This window comes from Anthonomus grandis, chromosome 12 (assembly GCF_022605725.1).
Source record: "Anthonomus grandis grandis chromosome 12, icAntGran1.3, whole genome shotgun sequence".
NCBI lineage: Eukaryota > Metazoa > Arthropoda > Insecta > Coleoptera > Curculionidae > Anthonomus > Anthonomus grandis.
The window spans coordinates 3621520-3642184 of NC_065557.1; the positions used below are offsets into that span (position 1 = coordinate 3621520).

The window sequence follows — 20665 nt, forward strand, 5'->3', positions numbered from 1 at the left end:
CTTGATAATACACCTACTTAGTTTATTTATGTAGAAAAATATGTCGTACTCAGCCTGGAATTCACGAGGGGAAAGAGCACGGCAGAGAAACCCTCGATCTCAATTCCCTAATAATCGAATCATTCTGAGTAATAAGTTCATCCTTCGATTACAAAAAAAAATAAAGATAATTTATTTACTGTTCCTTTCTAATTCCTCATTCATTTAAAACTGAAGAGAGTTGGGTTAGTTATCCAACCATCACTAGAGGTACAGCTATGAGTTGAATAGTTGAGTCAATATTCTAGGTATTAGTATATAATGGTAAGTAATAAGTTTATAATCAATTTTGTATGAAATGCAAAAATGTAGATCGATTTTATTTTGCACTCTGATCATATTTTCTTAATTTGAAAACATACTGTGGACGATTTTTTGACAAGGATAGTAAACAATTTTATCAGTTATCTCAATAATAGTTCCAGGGAATTCTTTAAAAAGTCCCAAAAAAAATCATTCATCATTTAGCATAATGGCTTTATACAAAAAACTGGTATCAAAAAAAGTATACAAAATGTACAAACTACAAAATGCATAAGGGGCTGTAAGGAGAAAAAAAATACAAAAATATTGAGAAGCACGAAAAACTAAAGATTAAAAAGTGATAAAAACTAACATAGATCAAAAACGGTAAAGATTAAAAGATGCTTAAAATCTCTAAAATAAATAAATTCTTGAACAATTTTCTTACATGTAATAATAGTATAATGAAATTAAGTATCCATTAATTTCATTATAGTATTTAAAATATTCATATTTAAAAATTTATATTTAGATCACTCAATAGAGATGTATGATCAGCACATTTTTATTAAAATTTTATTCGAATTTCAGTGGAATTTTCAACTTCTTATTATTATTTCGTAGATTGTTTGTCTTTTTGACAAATTCTGAATATTTTTGGAGAATTTTTTGACGATCAAAAAAATCGAGAAAGTTCGAGTATTAAATTTTATTTTATAAATGTTTTTACTGTCCTTTTTTTAATTTTGTAGTGCCTTGAAGAAGGGCTAATATAGGCCGTAACGTTGGCAATTAAAAAAAAAAATTTGAAAAGCTTCGATTTTTTTCGACCCTTAAAAATTAATTAAATTTAATTTTTGGGATATTTCAGCGGAATTTTCAACTTTATTAAAAATTAAATTTTTCTTTTTTTTTGTAGTGGTGTTAAAATTCATTCTAATTTTAAAGAATTTTTTCGATATTTTTTGTGTTTGCAAATTTTGAGTGTATTTAAAGAATTTAGTACTAAAATTATTAAAACTTCACAAAATGGGCCGAAAAAATAAAAAGTTATTTTTAAGAGTATTTCATTTTTTTTTGTTGATTTTTGGAAAATTTCAATACAATTTCTAACTTAACCCAAGAAAATATCAAATTTTCGCAATTTCAAAATTTGAATATTTTTGGGAATTTTTTTCGAATTTTAACGGAATTAAAAAAAAATATTTTAGATAAAGTATCTCAATCAAGCATTTTTTATAAACTCTTTAATTAGGAAAATTTATAATAATAATAATAATTTTTAAAAATTCATATTTTATTTTGTGAAATATTGATGGAATTTGCAAGTTAATAATAATAATAATAATAATAATCTTTATTTAGCAAATTGCTACATATAAAATACAAAGAGGTTGAAACGACAAAAATTAAATATAAAAAATAAAACATGGGCCTAATAATACAATTTTAAAATATATACTCTTAGTAATCGTTTAAAACTATTTATATTATTACAGATTTTTAAGTCCTTAGGCAATTTATTAAATTCGAGCAAACCTTTATAGAGCACGGAATTAAGCATTTGAACGGTGTTACACTTATGAGCTAAAATAAAATCAGTACAATTCCTAGTATTATAATTATGGACATCACGAAATAGCAATAATTTATCACATATATAATTAGGTAAAAGGCCTTTCTTCAACTTAAATATAAACACATTAACATTAAACATAATTTGTTTATGGACGATCAACATATTTAAGAAATTTAACATTATTTTAATAGGAGTATAGCGGTTACATCTCAATATTGTTCTCATTGCCCTATTTTAAATTTTTTCCAATTGAGAGATTTTATATTGCGGTAAATTATATAAAAGAGTTGAACAAAATTGTAAATGCGGAAGAGCTATAGCATTAAATAACGTTATTTTTGTATTCATTGATAAGTTTTGTCCCACCCTATTAATGAACCCTACCTTTTTAGCAAATTTTCTCATGATATAATCCGCATGAGCCTGAAAAGTTAAGTTCGAGTCTAAAATTACTCCGAGATATTTAATTTGATCCTCGTAAACTAATTGCTGTCCATCCACGCAAACACTTACACTTTCAATGTCAATAGAAGATGTCTTCGACCGTCTACCAAATATACAAAATTTTGATTTTGTGGTATTTAAGCTTAACTTATTGTCAGTCAAAGTCAAACAAATTGCCAAGTTCTATGTTCATATCGCAAACCATTTGCTGTAGATTTTGACCAACTTTATAGCGCATAGTATCATCAGCAAATAAAATAATATTTGATTTTTGAGCCACCCTAACCATGCCATTAATCTATTACACAAATAAGACTTTAACCACTTTAAAACGTTCAGCTTAATTCCCATGTGCTCTAACTTACCTAACAATATATCTTTATCAACAGTTTCAAACGCCCTTTTAAAATCCAAAAACACAGCCAACACATAATTACCTGAGTCAATTGCCTTTAAAAAATTATCACAGATATTCAGAAGTACAGATTCGCATGAATGACGTTCACGAAAGCCAGATTGGTTAGGAACTATAATTTGGTTGTTATCACAGAACTGCAGTAATTGCTCTTTTACACATACTTCTAAGACCTTTTCATATATAGGAACAGTATTGATAGGACGAAACTCATTACACAATTTGGTATTTGGCACCTTTGTGACAGGAATAACTGTTGATATCTTCCAGGACTCCGGGTTGAAAGTGAGGTGTTTACGACGTCCAACAGCCTATTTCCAGCAACATAAAAGACATCACAAAGAATCTGTTTGGAGATGCCATCTTTACCCCCGCTACATTTTTTAGATTATTAACGACTTGTCTCAATTTAGCCATTGATATTAGTTCAAAATTCTGGAGAATATTAGTTGAGGTTGGACTTCTTGGGGCATTGCTAACTATATTTTGCTGCGGTATATTTTGAATAATCTCACTAATACTATCTATAAAAAAATTATTAAATTGATGTGCTATTGCTGCCACACACACAGTCTCAATCTTTGTTCCAAAGAGAATTTCGCTCTGTATTGCTTCAGTTTTACCCGGCAGAAGGGTCTTCAGATTTTTCCATAGCGCCCTTAGATTTTTTCGATTTTCATCTATGGTTGCAGCAAAATAATTGTCTTTCTCATTCCTAATTTTACTCACGATAGCATTTCGTCTTGATTTATACTCTGCCCATATGTCTTCACTTTTATGTAAAATGGCTCTTTTATACAGACTATCCCTCTCACGGATTAGATTTTTAATTTCCGAGTTAATCCACTTCTTATCTTGATATTTTTGCTCTGTGACAGCTGAGATCATGGGACACATTTCGTTGAGGCTTGATGTAATAGAGAAGATGAAGGCTTCTGCTTGTAAATTAACATCTGAAATGCTGGTGTTCCAATGTGTACTAATAATATCATTTTTTAATTGATCTGAGTTATAATGTTTAGTAGATCTTTTCAAAGTAGTTATATTCGGAGTCACTATATTTTGATGATCAACATTAATCGAGATAATGGAATGGTCACTGATTTTCGGTGTTAAATGAACTTCAAGAGGTAAATTTTTATCGTTAGTTACTACATAATCAATAAGCATCTGGCTCGTAGGTACTATTCTTGTAGGCGATTTTACAATTTGTGTAAATCCACTGGAAAATATTACATCCTTTATTTTGTCAGCATAAAATGAGTTTTTAAGTAAATCCAGATTAAAATCTCCCAAAATAAAATTAGTGCCATTAAAACCGCTTACTTCGTCTAGGTAGTTTTCAAAAAACTCAATAAAGGCAGCATCCTGTCTTTGTGGAGCATGGTACAATACAGAACACAAATATTTTACACTAGACGAGGACAGTTCCAAGGACAACAATTAAACAAAATTTTCAACACATTGCACATTTTTTAACTTGTATCAAAGATCATTTCTTACTAAAGCAATTACTCTTCCAGTTCTCTTATTGTCTGTCGCACACTTTTCTAGTTTGTACCCCTCAACATTTAACAACAGTTAACCCAAAAAAAAATCAAATTTTTGTGACTTTTAGAATACATATAATTTTATAGAAACTTTTTTATTTTTCCAAATTTTCAGTATTTTTTTGAGAAATTTCAGTTAAGATTCGTTCAAACTTCTAATTTACTTCAAAAAAAATCAAATTTTTGGAGTGCTAAAATATTTTCTAGTAGAATTTGCTACTTCTAAGATTTTTAATACTTAGAAGCCAAAAATTCAAATTTTCTATTAAAAAAATTACACTTTAATAAAATATTTATTTGATTATTATTATTTAAAATGCCTGGAAGAAGATATTAAAATTTCTGGAATCCCTCAAAACCAGAAAGAAAAGAAATTTTCCAGGCATTAGAATAACTTGAAATCCATGTAAATTTTTGCCAATAATTTTTGTTTTTTAATTTTCCAATAAGTTTTTTGTTACTTTTAAGAAAGTCACAAAAAAAAATTAAATATTTCATAAAACACACTAAAGAAACAAAACATTTCAACTGCCTATAAGAAATAAAACACAACTGCCTACAAAAAATAAGAAATTTTCCCAATTGAGTGAAAATTGTTTAAAAAATAATATAATAATAATAATAATAATAATAATAATAATAATAATAATAATAATAATAATAATAATAATAATAATAATAATAATAATAATAATAATAATAATAATAATAATAATAATAATAATAATAATAATAATAATAATAATGTATTTATTTAGCTTGAGCTACAAAGGTAATACATAATATATAGATAATACGAGTACAATAAATATTTAAAAAAAAAAACTTAAAAATTTAAATCAATAAAAATTTAAAAAAATTGCAAATAATTTGAAAAAAAGTTGAAAAAAAAGTGTGTGCTTGTACAAAATGGCATACATATACAAAAAATACAAAAAGTCTCACATACGGAAAATTTATAAATAAAATTTAAGCCTAAAATAAAATAGCAAAAATAAAACAAAATACGAGTTAAAATTGTAAAATAAAAATAAAATAAATACTAAGAATTAACTATTTTACTAGATGAAAAATGGAATTTCTTTAATTGCCTTAAGAAAAACATGACACTTTCAAAAAAATTTCTTTTGAATTTTTTCAGCTTCTTAGGTACTAGGAGCAGGTACTACTGCAGGAAGACACTTAAAAGTACTTTAAATACCTGGAAAACATTAAAAAAAATATTTTTAATTCTTGAATAAAATAAAACAGTACTTCAAATGGTTGAAATATATATATTTTTTTAAATCCAAATACTTGGACAAAAAGGATGTTAAAAGCTTGGAATAAAATTTAAACTGCCTGGAAGAACATATTTAATTTCTTGCATAATATGTAGTAAAGTAACCAAAAGATCAGAAAAATTATTTCGAAAGATAATGCGTGTTAGAAAACTCAATAATTTTTTATTTAATATTTGGAAAATCATCAAAAACAGGACGAGATCACCAATACAGTTATATTTTCAAAAAAAAAAGTAAATAATGTATTTTTCCCTCATTCTATATTCTACCAAATACCGATATTTTCATGAACATTTTTAAAATAGTCCATTTGACTTTATTACTTGCGTTGTTCAGATGCATTTTTTTTTACAAAAAAAAAACTAAATTTGTACCTAAAAATTGTATTATAATGAAACAACGTTTTCATGCATTTTTTGTGGAATATTTGGAATTTTAGTGGTTTTTCTTAATAAGATACTTAACTTAACTGCATAATTTTTCCCTTTTAAGTAGAATCTTATGGTACTTAAGAATTTTGGCCATTTTTCCAGTTTTCTGGCACCATCCTAAAACTCCTCTAAAAAACACCTTATTTGTCTTTCACATGATTAGTGGCATAAGTTCGTCTTTTTCTTACCAAAAACAGAAGAAGATGAAGAAGCAAAGTGACATTGTTGACAGCTTCAACAAAATAAACAAGTAACAACACGACGGCAAATAAATTATACATTATTACATAAATAATGTCTGTCGTACTAGCGTTACCTCTATCCGATTTATCAGATTCTCATTAAAACCCATTTAGGCATCATAATGCCCGTTTATTTTCAATAAAGCGTCACGTAAACCACGGGCCCAATTGACCGTATGATTATGATGGTAAAACGGGGTAAAGCAAGACTAAGAAAAGGAAAAAAATGGGAAAAAAGCACGAGATGTATCGAATTTGATCGGTTTATGCCCAGATGGGGGCGCCATGTTGGATTTTTTCCTGTTGCGGTACGTCGGCTTTGAACAATGGGGCATTTCTAGGGCTTAATGGGCTCATTATTTTGTTTATCGGCTTTAAATGTGGGCATTTTGTTTGTTTTTTTTTTTTGTAGGTTTGCTGCTTAGGATAGGGACTTGGGATCTTTTAGGTAATTAATAGATGGAAATAATTAATAGAAACGTTTTTTGCTGTGTAAAATATCAAGGCAAATATGAATAATTTGGCTAGATTTCACGCAAATTTACTTCAATATGTTGTTGTTCAGTTCTGTGACCTGTTGAAGTCGCACAAGATTTATTGATGAAAATAATGAAATTTTCATATAAAAATTTCAAAATATTACATCAAAGTAGAATTTTTCAGTACACCAATTGAAAATGTCATCAAAATGCCAAAAAAAAAAGATTCACAAAGACCCAAAATTTCATGAAAATATGAAAAAATTTCCCAAAAATATTGAAAATATCTAAAAAAAATTGTGCAAAGCAAAAAAAAAATTTAACACTTTTTTTGGGTTAAGTTGAAATTTTCGTCGCAATTCCACTGAAATTTCCCAAAAATTAGAATGCAGCAAAATTTAAATCTCTATCAAAATGTTGTTTTTAATGGTCATTTTCATTTTTTTATAAGCTATTTTGGAGTTTTTTAAAGACACTTTATGCAAGGAATTGAATATTTTCTTCCAGGCAGTTTAAATAAATTTTTACTGCATTCCGAGCTTTTTTTTTTAGATTAAAAAAATAATTCCAGGCATTTAAGGTAATGTTTTTGTATAATTTCATTCTACTTTGTAAAATGTATTGTATTTCATATGTAGCTTTTTTTATGCTAAATGAAGATTATTATTATTATATATGTTTTATGTTATAAAGGGATTAAAAATAATTTTTTTGCAGATATTTGAAGTGCTCTTAAGTATCTTCCTGAAATAGGAAAATGTTCATTATTTGCCAGGATTTTATCAAAAAAAAAGTTGTTCAGAAATTTCGCCAATGTGGAAAAAATAATATTGGAAGAATAAGCATTTGATGTTATTCTAATGCATGGAAAATTTCTTTTCTTTCTGGTTTTGAGATATTCCATAAATTTGAATATTTTCTTCCAGGCAGTTTAAGTAATAATTAGTAAAATAATTTTTTAATAAAAAAAAATTACACGTAGAAAATTTCATTAGAAAATAATTAAACACTCTGAATATATTTTTTTAAACAAATTGGAAATACCAATGAATAAACAGCAATTCACCTCGACTTTATTGTCCAATTTGCCAAAATTTAAACTAAAACAATTGGAAGAGTAATTTTGCGTTGTAATCGTTATACCCCTATAGAAACCATGTTAACTATCCTAAATGTGTTGTCAGGATCGCGTATAATGTTCATGTATCGAAACATAACATGCACCCAAAATATATCTGTGATAAAGTTAAAGTTTTTAGTGATGTCCACACATATAACACCAGAAATCGTAACGATTTTATATTACTCGACAGATGCCAGACAGCCCAAATGTATAATTCGGTGTTACCTAAGGGTATTATTGAATTTAACAAGTTACCAGTAAATATTAAAAACTATGATTTTTATTAAAATTTTATTTTAGAATTAAGTTTTTATTTTATTTTTATGTTTAATGTTAAGGATATTTTATTTAATTTTTTAGGTTTTATTTTTACAATCTTTTATTTATTTAAGTTTAGGTCTAAGGTTTATGTGCTGTTTATAATGCACCTTTATCGTATAACATTTATTTTTATTTTGATCTGTGTCCACGTTAGCTAGGCCTCCCTTTCGATTCGACATTTGTACATACGTAGATTGATTTTTTTAGTTATTAATTATTAATCAAACATCTTTGTATATTTTTATTTTTTTTGTATGTAGCACTCTTTGCTAAATAAAGAAAGATTAATATTATTATGAATCTCGACTGAAATTTCTTCAAAATTAATAAACGAAATTGATATACTCACTTTTATCGGTCTATTTTGGAGAAACCTTGGTAAGAAACTACGGTTAACATTTCTCAAAACACAAAGAATATACAGGAATGTCTTCTAGAATAAATTTGAACTCTTCAAAATTTTCTATTGAAATGTATTTTTTTGTTAGAAATTTATTTTTTTTAAACCAAAAATCGTAGTGTTTAAAAATTACCCAAATATAAAATCATTGATTAAGAAAATTTAATAGTCCATAAAAGTGCTACAAAACTACTCAAAATTCGCCAATAATTACCACAAAGAAATTGAATTAATAGAAAAATTAATTTTTGTCTTTGAATTATTTTGACTGAGAAAATCTTAGAAACTTTCATTAAATCGCAGAAAACAACGATCCCACAAGAATATGCTGCAAATGTTGATTTGTTATTTAATTTTTAATGTAATTAATTTTTTTTGTACCTTTTTTGCTAAATAAAGATAATTATTATATTAGTCAGCGGTACTGCTATAGTCTTTGTAGAAAATTAGGGCAAAAATGTGGGAAATCCCTTGAAGATCTTTTTAATGTCAAAAAACCTGAATTGAGGAAAATTTAAAAATCCAACAATAAAACACAATTTTTAATAAATACCAAAGTTTTACAAAAAAAAATAATTTTAATTTTATTTTCTGCAAAAAAAAAACGTTTTTTAATTAACCCTACCCTTGCCCCCCCACCCACCCCACACAACTTACCAGTAAGAAATTGTTTTGCAAAATTATTGTTTTTCAAAATAATACGCATTAATAACAGCTGGTTTCGTCGTTAATATCTTAATAACACAGTTTGTTTATTTAAATTTAATATAATTATATAAATGTATATTAATAATTATTTAATACAAAAACCGTGCTATTAGATTGGGAATTATGGACGAAAAACGGTGGTTTTTCAAAAGAATTTCTTACTGAGCAAATGTTGGAGTGGGTGGGGGGGGGGTAAGGATTGTGTTGATGAAAAACAATATTTTTGCAGAAAATATATATTTATTATTTATTTAAATAGCACTGTTTATTTAAATTTTACATAGTTTTATAAATAAATATTTAGTGTAAAAACAGCGTTAACATTGGATAATGTGGACAAAAAACAGTGATTTATCAGAAGAACTCCATCAAACATTAATCGAGTTTAAAAACTAGATATGTAAATCGTGTGTCGATTTTTTTAAATGCCGAAATTTTCTCTCTTTTGTAAACAGAATCGTTTATGATATACGTATATTCTACAGTTTAATAAATATACCAAAACCAAAAAATTACTAAAAATTCGTTGAATAAATATATACTTATTTTTTTCTGTGAATTATGCAAAAAAGTTGTCCAAAATATTGGAATTTTGTCAAAAAATTGAAAATTCCCAAAAAACTTCAACAATTGAGAAAAATTTTAAAAAATTGAAAATTCCTGGAAAATATCAATAGTTTTAGAATATCACAAAAGAATTGGGAAAAATTAAAAATGCACCAATAAGACCCTCGATTTTTAGTAATAGATTTAATTTTTTCTTCGTGATAATCGATTTTCAAAAAATTGGTGAAAATATCCAAGTTTCACCAAAAAATTCAAAATTCCTGAAAAATCTCAATAATTTCAAAAAACTTCAAAAAAAAAAGTTGAGAAAATCTTTTGATCATATATTTTTTTGTGTGGATTATGGTAATGCCAATTTGGCAAAAATACCAAAATTTCACCAAAAAATTGAAGAAAAGTCCTGGAAAATCTCTACAACTTCAAGAAACCTTAAAAAATCTGAAAAAATTCTCCTAATAAATATTTGTCCATGGCTTATTCTAATGCCAAAAACTGAATTTTAGCCAAATTTTGAGCCAAATTTAAACGAGTATTGCCGACTAATTACAAAAAACCAATTTTTCACAAAAATTCCTCTAAATCAAATTTTTTTTATTAATTATTGCCAATCGGGTTTCTAACAAATATACAGCAATAAACATTAATGATTAATTAATAATATCTGTTATGGCAGTTAATAATTGATGTACGCCTGTCCGTCATCACTTAACTACACAATCGTTTGCCATTACGAGAGTTTAATTGATTTCCATATTTGCAAAGCCAATTAATTTATTGACAACTGGATCGGCATTTTATCGGGTCGTTTCTGCTCTTCATATTATTATGCTGTATCAGATAAAATATTCCAATTAAAAAAAAAATTAAGGCACTTATCGGCAACAGTGTAAGTCCTTTCGATTACCAATTAGAGGTTACTCTCGATTTTTTTTTAAATATGACGTAAGAAAGACAGTTGACAATGTCTAAGTTTTTCAAATTTGAGGCTGGTTCTTGTGACGTGAGTGCCATCTTGAAAAAAAAAACAAAATGGCGTATTACAGGGGAAGTGGCACATAATAAATAATTTAAAAAAACATAATATTTACAAGCAAATAAGTTATCTGACAAAAACAGTTTAAAAATAACATTTTATATCAGGCAAACTTAATATTTTAATGGGTGTTAATGAACTTCACACGTATTACACGCGGTTACCTGCAATTAACTAATCCTACATAATGAAGGGATTTGTGGTCAAAACAACAATAAAGTTTGTTATCTTAAACAATAAGGGGGATTTAGTAAAATCACATATTAAAAATGTGAATGATCCCCAGATGGCACCGCGGAGTAGGTTCGATTAATTTATGACCCCCCCGTCGTTTAGGTCGTTTCCCATTTGAAGATTGGAGAATTTATTATGCCAGAAAAGTGACGTTTTCAATTCGTAGATGTACGCAATTAAACGAATTCATTTTGAAATTGGACAGAAGGCCTGTAAACGAAAAAGCGTGGGCGCCAGCATCATGTTTCTTGACTCTCTTATATTATGAATTCAATTAAGAAATTATTGTGACAAGCTCAATGCGAGCCTTCAAATTTAATCAGACTCCTATTGATGTCCTTTGAATTTGATTTATACGGTTATTTGTAACCGTTTAGGCATTCGACGATGTCGGAGTCACACTGGGTTTCATGTTTTTTTTTTGTACGTAAAAGTTATGTGAGAAATTGGCTCGGAGAAAAGTGGTTCAAGAAGTTTTTAGAGGAGTTTTCAGCTTTTGTAAGTTATAACATGCATATTCCAGGCAGTTGAATTCAGAGAAAACATTTAAAGAACGACGTTTTTTTAATTTTTTCCAGGTAGTTGAAGTGCATTTTTTTGGGATATAAATTTAACTATTTAGAGAAATGAACATATATATATAACAGAAGTATATCCAGAGAGAAAATTGACTAGCTTTATAAAAAAAATCTAGAGAATTAGAGTAATAAATACAGAGTAGAGTAATCTATCATTTTTTTACGTGGATTTATTTATTAATTTATTGACCTTGGAAAACTATTCTGGTAATTTTTTTTTAATCGTTTGACTGGCTTTGACTGCCTGGAAGAAACAATTTTTTTACATTTTTATTGTTAATTGTTTAAACAAACGTATTACTTTTAAACATAACAAGCTGGACTTTATTATACCAGAAAGACGTAAACCAGTTCAATACATTACCCCTAACTCCCAATAGTTCCAGTTTTCTTATTATAATTTGCCTGTCAATTTTAATCAAATTTTAAAAGAAAAATCTTCATTATTTTCTGAAATTTAGATTTTTTTTCTAATTTTTTGAGGTTTTCTGAAGTTACTGAGATTTTCCAGGACTTTCTTCAATTTTTTGGTGAAATTTGCTATTTTTGCCAACTTGGCTTTACCATAATGCACCCAAAAAATGGATGATCAAATCATTTCGAATTTTCTCAACTTTTTTTTTGAGGTTTTTTGAAATTATTGAGATTTTACAGGAATTTTGAATGTTTTGGTGGAACTTAGATATTTTCACCAATTTTTTGAAAATTGATTATCACAAAAAAAATTTTACTAAAAATTGGGTTTTATTAATGCAGTGTGAGTGAGCATACATGATTTTTTCCCAATTTTTTTGAGATATTCTAAGATTATTGATATTTTCCAGGAATTTTCAATTTTTTGTTGTGTATCTTTTTTTGTAGCATTGATTTTAAATAAATACTTATTATTATTATAATCATTGGTATTAATTTGAATATAATTAATAATAAATTTTACAAAAAAAATTGAAATTTATTTTTGTTTTTTCCAAGCAGTTAAAGCCTGTTTTTTAATAAACAAAAAAAATGATTATTATAAGAAAAAGGGTTCATTACTTCCAGGAAAATCCAAAAAAATGTATTCTAAAAACAAAATTTCAATTTTTTTGGAAAAACATAAATTTGAACAATTTTGCAAGAAAAAATTTAAGTTGATTCCAATTAAAAGAAAAAACTTCCAAAAACAATCTGAATTTTTGCAAATTTTAAATTTACTTCTAAATTAAAATACAAAAGAATCGGTTAAAGCGGGTTTTTTGATTTAAAAAAATTAATTTGGCATCGACAAAAAATACTCATTACTTCAAATAGTTGCTAAAAAAAAACAAATTTAGGTTAAATAATAGAAGTTCTAACATAACATTTTTTGATCCTTTCGAGCAGTTGAAAGGGTTTTTCGATTAAAAAAATTAATGTGAATTCGAAAAAAAAGGTATTACTATTTTTATCGAAATCTTAGCAAAAATATCCAAATTTTTAGCAAAATATCAAAAAAAAAATTTTTAATAAAAATTCTAATATTTTTGAGTACTTTCAGGTAGTTTTTTTTATTAAAAACAATGAGAATTCGGACAAAAAAACGTCATTAATTCCAGAATTTTAGAGACAAAAAATCGAGAGTTTTCTACAAAAAACAATTAAAATTTAAAAACTTTTACACAAAAAAAGTTGTTGTTTCGTCCAGGCAGTTAAAGCCAGTTTTTTGATAAAACGATATTAACGACTTTTAAAAGAAAAATCGTCATACAAATATAGCAAGAAAAAATTGACATTTTTTAGTCCTTGCAGGCACTTGAACAGAGGTATTTGATTAAAAGAAAAAAAAATCAAATTTTTCTTCTGTATCAGGCATTAGAGTGATTAATGCCTGATACAAAAGACAAATTTATTAAAATTGCCTGAAAAAAAAAACAAATAGGTCCAACAAGTTGAAAATGGCTGTAGAACTTCAATTGCCTGGAAAAATACGAAATTATTTTGTACTTTGAGGGAAAATAGGAAACTTTTAATATTTTCCAGGCAATTGAAAAAAAGGGATTCTAGGCAGTTTAGTATTTTATTGGAGTCAATTTTAATTGTTTTCGGGCACTGAAATATTCTTTTATAATCGATATGAGTTATTTCTATTTATTTCAGGGAGTCGAAGTAGGTTCTGGTTTTATCCAGACAATTGAAGCGGTTCCTTATTTATTTCAGGCGACTAAAATCATCCGTATTTTATTCCAGATATTTGGACTAATTCTATATTTCTTCCAGGCAATTGTAATAAGCAACAGGAATCATTTCTTATTAATACGAGGCAATCAAAATTAATTTTTATCTTATTCCAGGCATTTGGGCTAATCTTGTATTTCTTCAAGGCAACTGGAATATTTTTTTCATTATCTATGAACTATAAAAGTCATTTGTAATTTTTCCAGGCAATCAGGGTAATTTCAGTCAACTTTGTATTCTACTAGAAATCTGGAAAATATTTGAATTTAGTTAATTTTAACAAAGCTTGATTTTTTTCTTAATTAAAAAAAATATAAGGAAGTGTCTACGATAATTGCTTGGAAGAAATACAATCACCCTAATGCCTGATACAAAAGACAAATTTATGAAAATGGCTGTAGAACTTCAATTGCCTGGAAAAAATACAAATATAATTTGTACTTTGAGGGAAAATAGGAAACTTTTCATATTTTCCAGACAATTGAAAAAGAGTCATTCCAGGCAGTTAAAACAATTTACTATTTTATTCTAGGCAATTGGAGCCTATTTTAATTTTTTTCAGGCACTGAAATATTCTTTTATAATCGATATAAGTTATTTCAAATTATTTCAGTAGTAGTCAAGTAGGTTCTGGTTCTATCCAGAGAATTGAAGCGGTTTCTTATTTATTCCAGGCGATTAAAATCATCTGCATTTTATTCCAGATATTTGGACTAATTCTATATTTCTTCCAGGCAATTGGAATAGGTTTTAGTTAAATTTGTTGTTTTTAGTTAAAAGTGACTATTCCAATTGCCTGGAAAAAACAAAAAATTTCTTTGTACTCAAGTTATAAGGTTCATAAAAATTGCTTCAAATATCAGATGGAAAATTGGAAATTTTTTACATATTTAAAAAAATTAAACAACAAATGTTAAATTTCAGGCAGGTAAAATAGGTCTTCATACCTCCAAAGCGTCTAAAATGTTGGCTTCGATTACAATTGAGAGAACAAGGGGTTTCTCCTCGCAAGACATCTGTTGGGTAATATCAAGAGACTTGGCAAAATTTGAATTTAATTTCCAGTCCGATTTGGGTAGTTTAAGCCATGTGGGACCACTAAACCACAATATGGATGATTAACTAAATTATTTGGCGTTAAGCCTCTACTTGTGCAATCTACAGGATTGTCATCTGATGAAACGTGAAACCACGAAACGAACTGCTAAGTCGTCTGCGCATCCAGGTGCCAACCAAGCATTGCCAATGTATAAATATAAAAATTTAACTTTAGACGCGGGAAATAATTGTTGCAGAGACATCCTCAGGCAGTTGAATCCATCTCTTGTTTGTTCTAGACTCTCTTATCCAGTCATTTAAACTTAAAAAACACCGAAATTTGTGTTTTGAAAAATGCCAACAGGGCAAAAAAGTTTCATCAGTTTTCGAATTGGTGGACTTGACGTATCGCGGCGCGTGTTTCTCTCGTAATGTTACTTCAGGTTGTATCTGCTTTAGAATAACATAAAACTTATTAGGGCAGTTTCTGGAAATCTCTTGACTTTTTCCAGGCAGTTGGCTGTTACTTTTAAGTATTTGAACTGTTTCTTTAAAATAAGTGAAAAATTGGCTTAATTTCCTGGAAAACATAAAGAAATTTTTTCAAAAATTAAAAAACACTTCCAGGCAGTTGAAATTAAACTTTCAGGCAAATTTGATGAAATATCTTTATAACATTGCATGTTTCGTCCAGGCAGTTGAACTTCCTGGAACCATCTGGACAAAATCGGAAGAACAATTGGGAAATCCCAGGTTTTTAGTATAACTGGTAAACTTTCAAATTTGTCTAGACAAATGATGGACATCGACAAATGAATGACTTGTTTGTCATTCTTTGTCCAAATTTGAAAGAAAAAAATAGAGAATAACGACTTCCAGACAGAAACAACCACAATATAATAAATTTAAATGGGGTCCAACACGTGTCAACAATTAATAATGACCCTATGAGGGACTCCTTGAATGTGTTGTGGGGTGGGGTGTCAATTTATGAGGACATCTGCTCGTCCCCATACAAATAAATTATAATAGTCACGGTATAAAATAGGAAAACCTCGATTTTAAATCCCGCATTTCTCCATAATAAAATCACATCTAATTTTAACTTAATTTGTTTATTTACCCATAAAAACCGAAAATAAACCAATTCATTGACAATAAATTAAAAATAAAAAAAAAAGACGGAGCGATTTTATGTCCATTCATAGGCGACGAATTCCTTTGAAAGCCACTAAACTGGGTTAGAAATGTCACCGTAATATAAGACGAGGGGTTATCGATAAACAATTAATTTTAATATTTGATTTATGGCTCGTTTTTGTTAATTAGGAAATAAATTTTAAGGCGATTATTGTTGATTTAATACAAATTGAATATACCGAGGCTGTCACATAATAAAAGAAATAATTAACACGTTTTGGAGTCATTTAATTCAACTATGCCAATGGCAGAATAAATTACTTTGGCCACCCTGTATTATATCAGATCATAAAAGGCGCCACATGTTTCAGGTTATAATGGCGTATTCGCACAGGAAACCGAGCCCCAGTACGCGACATTATGAACAACATCAATCGACATAGTAAATATCGATTTGGTTCATTCAACTGGTGATTTACGGCACATGTTTTCAGCTGTCCTTCATATACGAGGGACGATTCTAATTTGTCAACTGTCTTATCAAGTCCGTACAACTCGTGACAGTAATTATCCTGTCATACTTGTCAGTTGTCCATCTTCGTAGTAACTATGGCAGAATACATTATGATCTAACCTCAAAAATCTTTAACCAAGTAATCTTGAGACTCTATTTACATTTTACCAGGGTGAGTCACAAAATATGAACTCGAGACTTACTTTGGCCACCCCGTATTACATCAGGTTATAAAAGGCGCCACATGTTTAATGTTATAATGGCGTATTCGCACAGGAAACCGAGCCCCAGTACGCGACATTATGAACAACATCAATCGACATAGTAAATATCGATTTGGTTCATTCGGCTGGTGATTTACGGCACATTTTTTCAGCTGTCCTTCATGTATAAGGGGGGCGATTCTAATTTGTCAACTGTCAATGTCAAACGTTCAAGGATAAAAATATATTAAAAAGTGGAGAATAGTGAGCACTCAAGACAATAAATTATATTTAAAGATTTGTCCAGGGTTTGTTTATAACAACGCCCTCTCTTAATCATAAGCATTATTACAAAACGGACAGTTAAAAGTCAATAGCCTTATCAAGTCAGTACAACTCGTGACAGTAATTATCCTGTCATACTTGTCAGTTGTCCATCTTCGTAGTAACGTCCTCTTTCAATCGTTTGGGTGGTACTGCTCCAACTCAATACACGAAAAAGGATACAAACAAGTCGTCCTGTGGGCGGATCGTACAGAGAAAAAATTAATTAAATTTACGATGGCGAATTTGTTTATCGACCGGTCTCGGTTAACCTGGTTGATTGAAAATTTATTTTTTTGAATTTTTCAGATTCTTCTAACGCCTTCGACAGTGTGAATGAGTTCTGAAAGCTTTCAGGTTTTGATGGCTCCGGGGGCAGTTAAAATAACGTTTTTTCCGTGAAGAATCGACGGTTTACGAGCTGTTAATTTCCAATATGCATAAATAGGAGATGCATTTTTTTCTTTTCGTATAACCAGAGGGCCTTGTACGCATTTTAAATCAGATGTAGGATTCAAAAGGGGGCATGTGGAATTTTATTGAATTTTCAAACGGGTTTTATCAATATAATTGAGTGCAGACAAGTTCATAAATCCACCGGTTGAGTCATCTACTTTGACACGTGGTGACACCTGCAATATTTACAGATTTCTATTTTGTCAACAAAAGCACAAATGCAATAGGGACGGTTGTCATGACTACTGTGACACAACTGATCTCATTATGACAGTTCTGTCGAGTTTCTTCGCATGCGATAGATGGCGACGTCGGTTATTGGCGAACGTAATTTATCGCTACAGTTAAAAATACTCAGCGTGCAGGTAAACAAGTAATAAAACCAAAAAAAAAAAACCTCCGAAGGTGTGAAAAGAAAGAAAGAAGCGTCTGCCGCCGTCATTTTAAACGGCACGTCCAAAATGACTGATGATGATTAAAAAGCGAACATTCTAAATTTACGATCGGCCCGGTTTTACTGACAAAACAAACTCTCGTTAAGCGGAGATTGAGTTATTAACCATCGAAGGATCAAACAGGTTGAAAAACGTTACGTTTCGATCATCCCCGTACCGTAAACTAATTAATTGCAAATCTTTTACTTATACACTAACTACACGCATCGATTCATATGTAAATTACGATTAAATTTAATTGACGTTGATGAACATATAAACAGAAACGCTACGTAAATATCCAATTAAACGCAGCGAAACGGTTAGTTGATCGGATGTCTACTGACACCTCTGTAATAACCAGTGAATTTATTGTAAGTATAGAAATCTGTAAATAAATGGTTCAGATGTCAACATTTGAGCAAGCTGTAGGGGGATGCCGGAATGACAAGTGACGATTTTTAAAATAATTACAGATTTCTACACGCCATCCATTGCACACTGGACTTACGTCATTCCAATTTGACAAGTGACACTTACAGGTTAATACCCAACAAACTGTTCTTATTTTCATAGGCAAAAAGTTAGGTTACCTTAAAATGTCAGAACAATTGACAGATTTGCTTAAATATATCGACATTTGACAGCAAAAAGTTGGGTTATCAGGATTATGTTCACTTACCCTTATATTCGAATTTCCCGTTTTAATGTTATAGAAATCTGTAAATAGTCCAGATTGCAGTGACTTAGTAAGAATTTCATGACAAATAAGATTCCCGCTAAGAAAATTGCAATATAAACTGTCAAAAGTCGGGTTATGTTTGAAAAAATTAGATTTTTCTTTGGGATTGGAATTAATGTTATTAGTCATGCCATCTATTACCTTTACGTCATTTGTGTAAATTTGACAGGTTTCTACTTTATCAGTAAGAATACAAAAACCAATAATTTACCTAACTAACTGTTCTTATTTTTATCAAAACATAAATAACAGAAAGTTGGGTTATGTAAAAATATCAGAACAATTGACAGATATCACATTGACCAAATCATTTCAAATAATTACAGGTTCCTACTCATTGATGTGTAAGTGAAGTGAAAGGTTAATTAATCTGTTCGGTAGATTTTTAAACTGACTAAGAATACTTAGTAGTATCTCTATAATAAGCAGTTAATTTTTTATGGCGCCTTAGTCGGCTCAGTAGAAATCTGTAAATAAAAGTCAGCTGTCAAAATTTGACAAGCAATAGTGGCTACAGAGCAGCGATGTCAGAATGTATTGACATTTAATAAGAGAAGACATTTAAAATAATTACAGATTTCTTCTACTTATATCGGCATTAATGCTTTCACTATTAGTCGTGCCATCTACTGCCTACTAGCTTTACGTCATTTACGAGCATAATATATTCAGATTTGACCCAACAAACTGTTCTTATTTTTACCAGAATATAAATAGCAAAAAAAGTTGGGTTATGTTAAAATGACAGACATATACCCCAAGCACCAGATCATTTCAAATAATTACAGGTTCCTACCTATTGGCATTAATACAAAGGGCAATTTTCCAAACTTCATTACGGTACTAACGTTACGTAAGTAGAAATCTGTAAATTTGGCAATTGTCAATTGTGTCAAATGCCAAACTTGGATTTTAACTGCATTGCTTAAATATGTTGACGTTTGACAGTAAAAAGATGGAGGCTTATGTTCAAACGTCAAAGTATAATGACATTTGCCAATAATGACAGATATCTAATTACCGCAATGTATCGATTTGAACGTGTTAATTGCCCAAATTACAGTGATTTTATCTGCTGGGAAAACTGGACAAAAAGACCCTGACTGCCTGGAATAAACAAAAATTTATTCTGGGAACTTGAAACAGTTGAAAACCCTCTTCGACTGCCTGGAACATTTTAAAAAAATAACCCAAATTGTGTAAAGTAAATAAAAATCTATTCCAGGAGCTTCAAGTATATGAAAACCCACTTAAATTGCCTGAAAAACTCAGTAAAAAAACGCAACTGCCTGAAATAAAGAACAATTTATTCTAGGAGCTTGAAATACTTGATAACCCACTTCGACTTCCTGAAATATTAAGAAAAATGACCCCAAGGATCTTGAAGTACATAAAAACTTACTTCAACTTCCTGGAAAACTGAATGTAATACCCCAACTGCCTGGAATTAACGATAATTTATTCTTGGAACTTGAAACACATGAAAACCCACTTCAGCTGCCTGGAAAATTAGGAAAGATGACCCCAACGTCTTGGAAGAAATGACAATCTGTTTCAGAAACTTGAAATACCTAAAAAAACCACTTCAATTGCCTGGAAAATTGAGGAAACTAACTTAAATTACTTGAAATAAATAGATATTTTAATGTCCGGACTATTGGGAAAAATGACCCCACTTACCTGGTTGAAATGACCATTTATTTTAGAAGCTTAAGACCCATAGAAAACCACTTCAATTGTGACGTTAATAGATGTCAAAGTACGTTTGACAGATAATACAATGACAACTGACAAACCATGCTCTACAAATTAAATTAACTAATTTTTTGCTTGTCATTTATTCACGTGACATATTACAATTTGACAGCTAGAACTTCTCCTTTGACAGACGTTACGATGACAAGACCCTTCGAATTAATTACAGATATCTACTTATCGGCATTAACACTATA

General features: G+C 29.1%; 1 protein-coding gene across 1 annotated transcript in view; it reads right to left on the reverse strand.

The window, feature by feature from the left end:
* LOC126743195 (thrombospondin type-1 domain-containing protein 4-like) overlaps positions 1–20665 on the reverse strand; it is a 141498-nt gene that overhangs the window by 112991 nt on the left and 7842 nt on the right. The window lies entirely within an intron of this gene.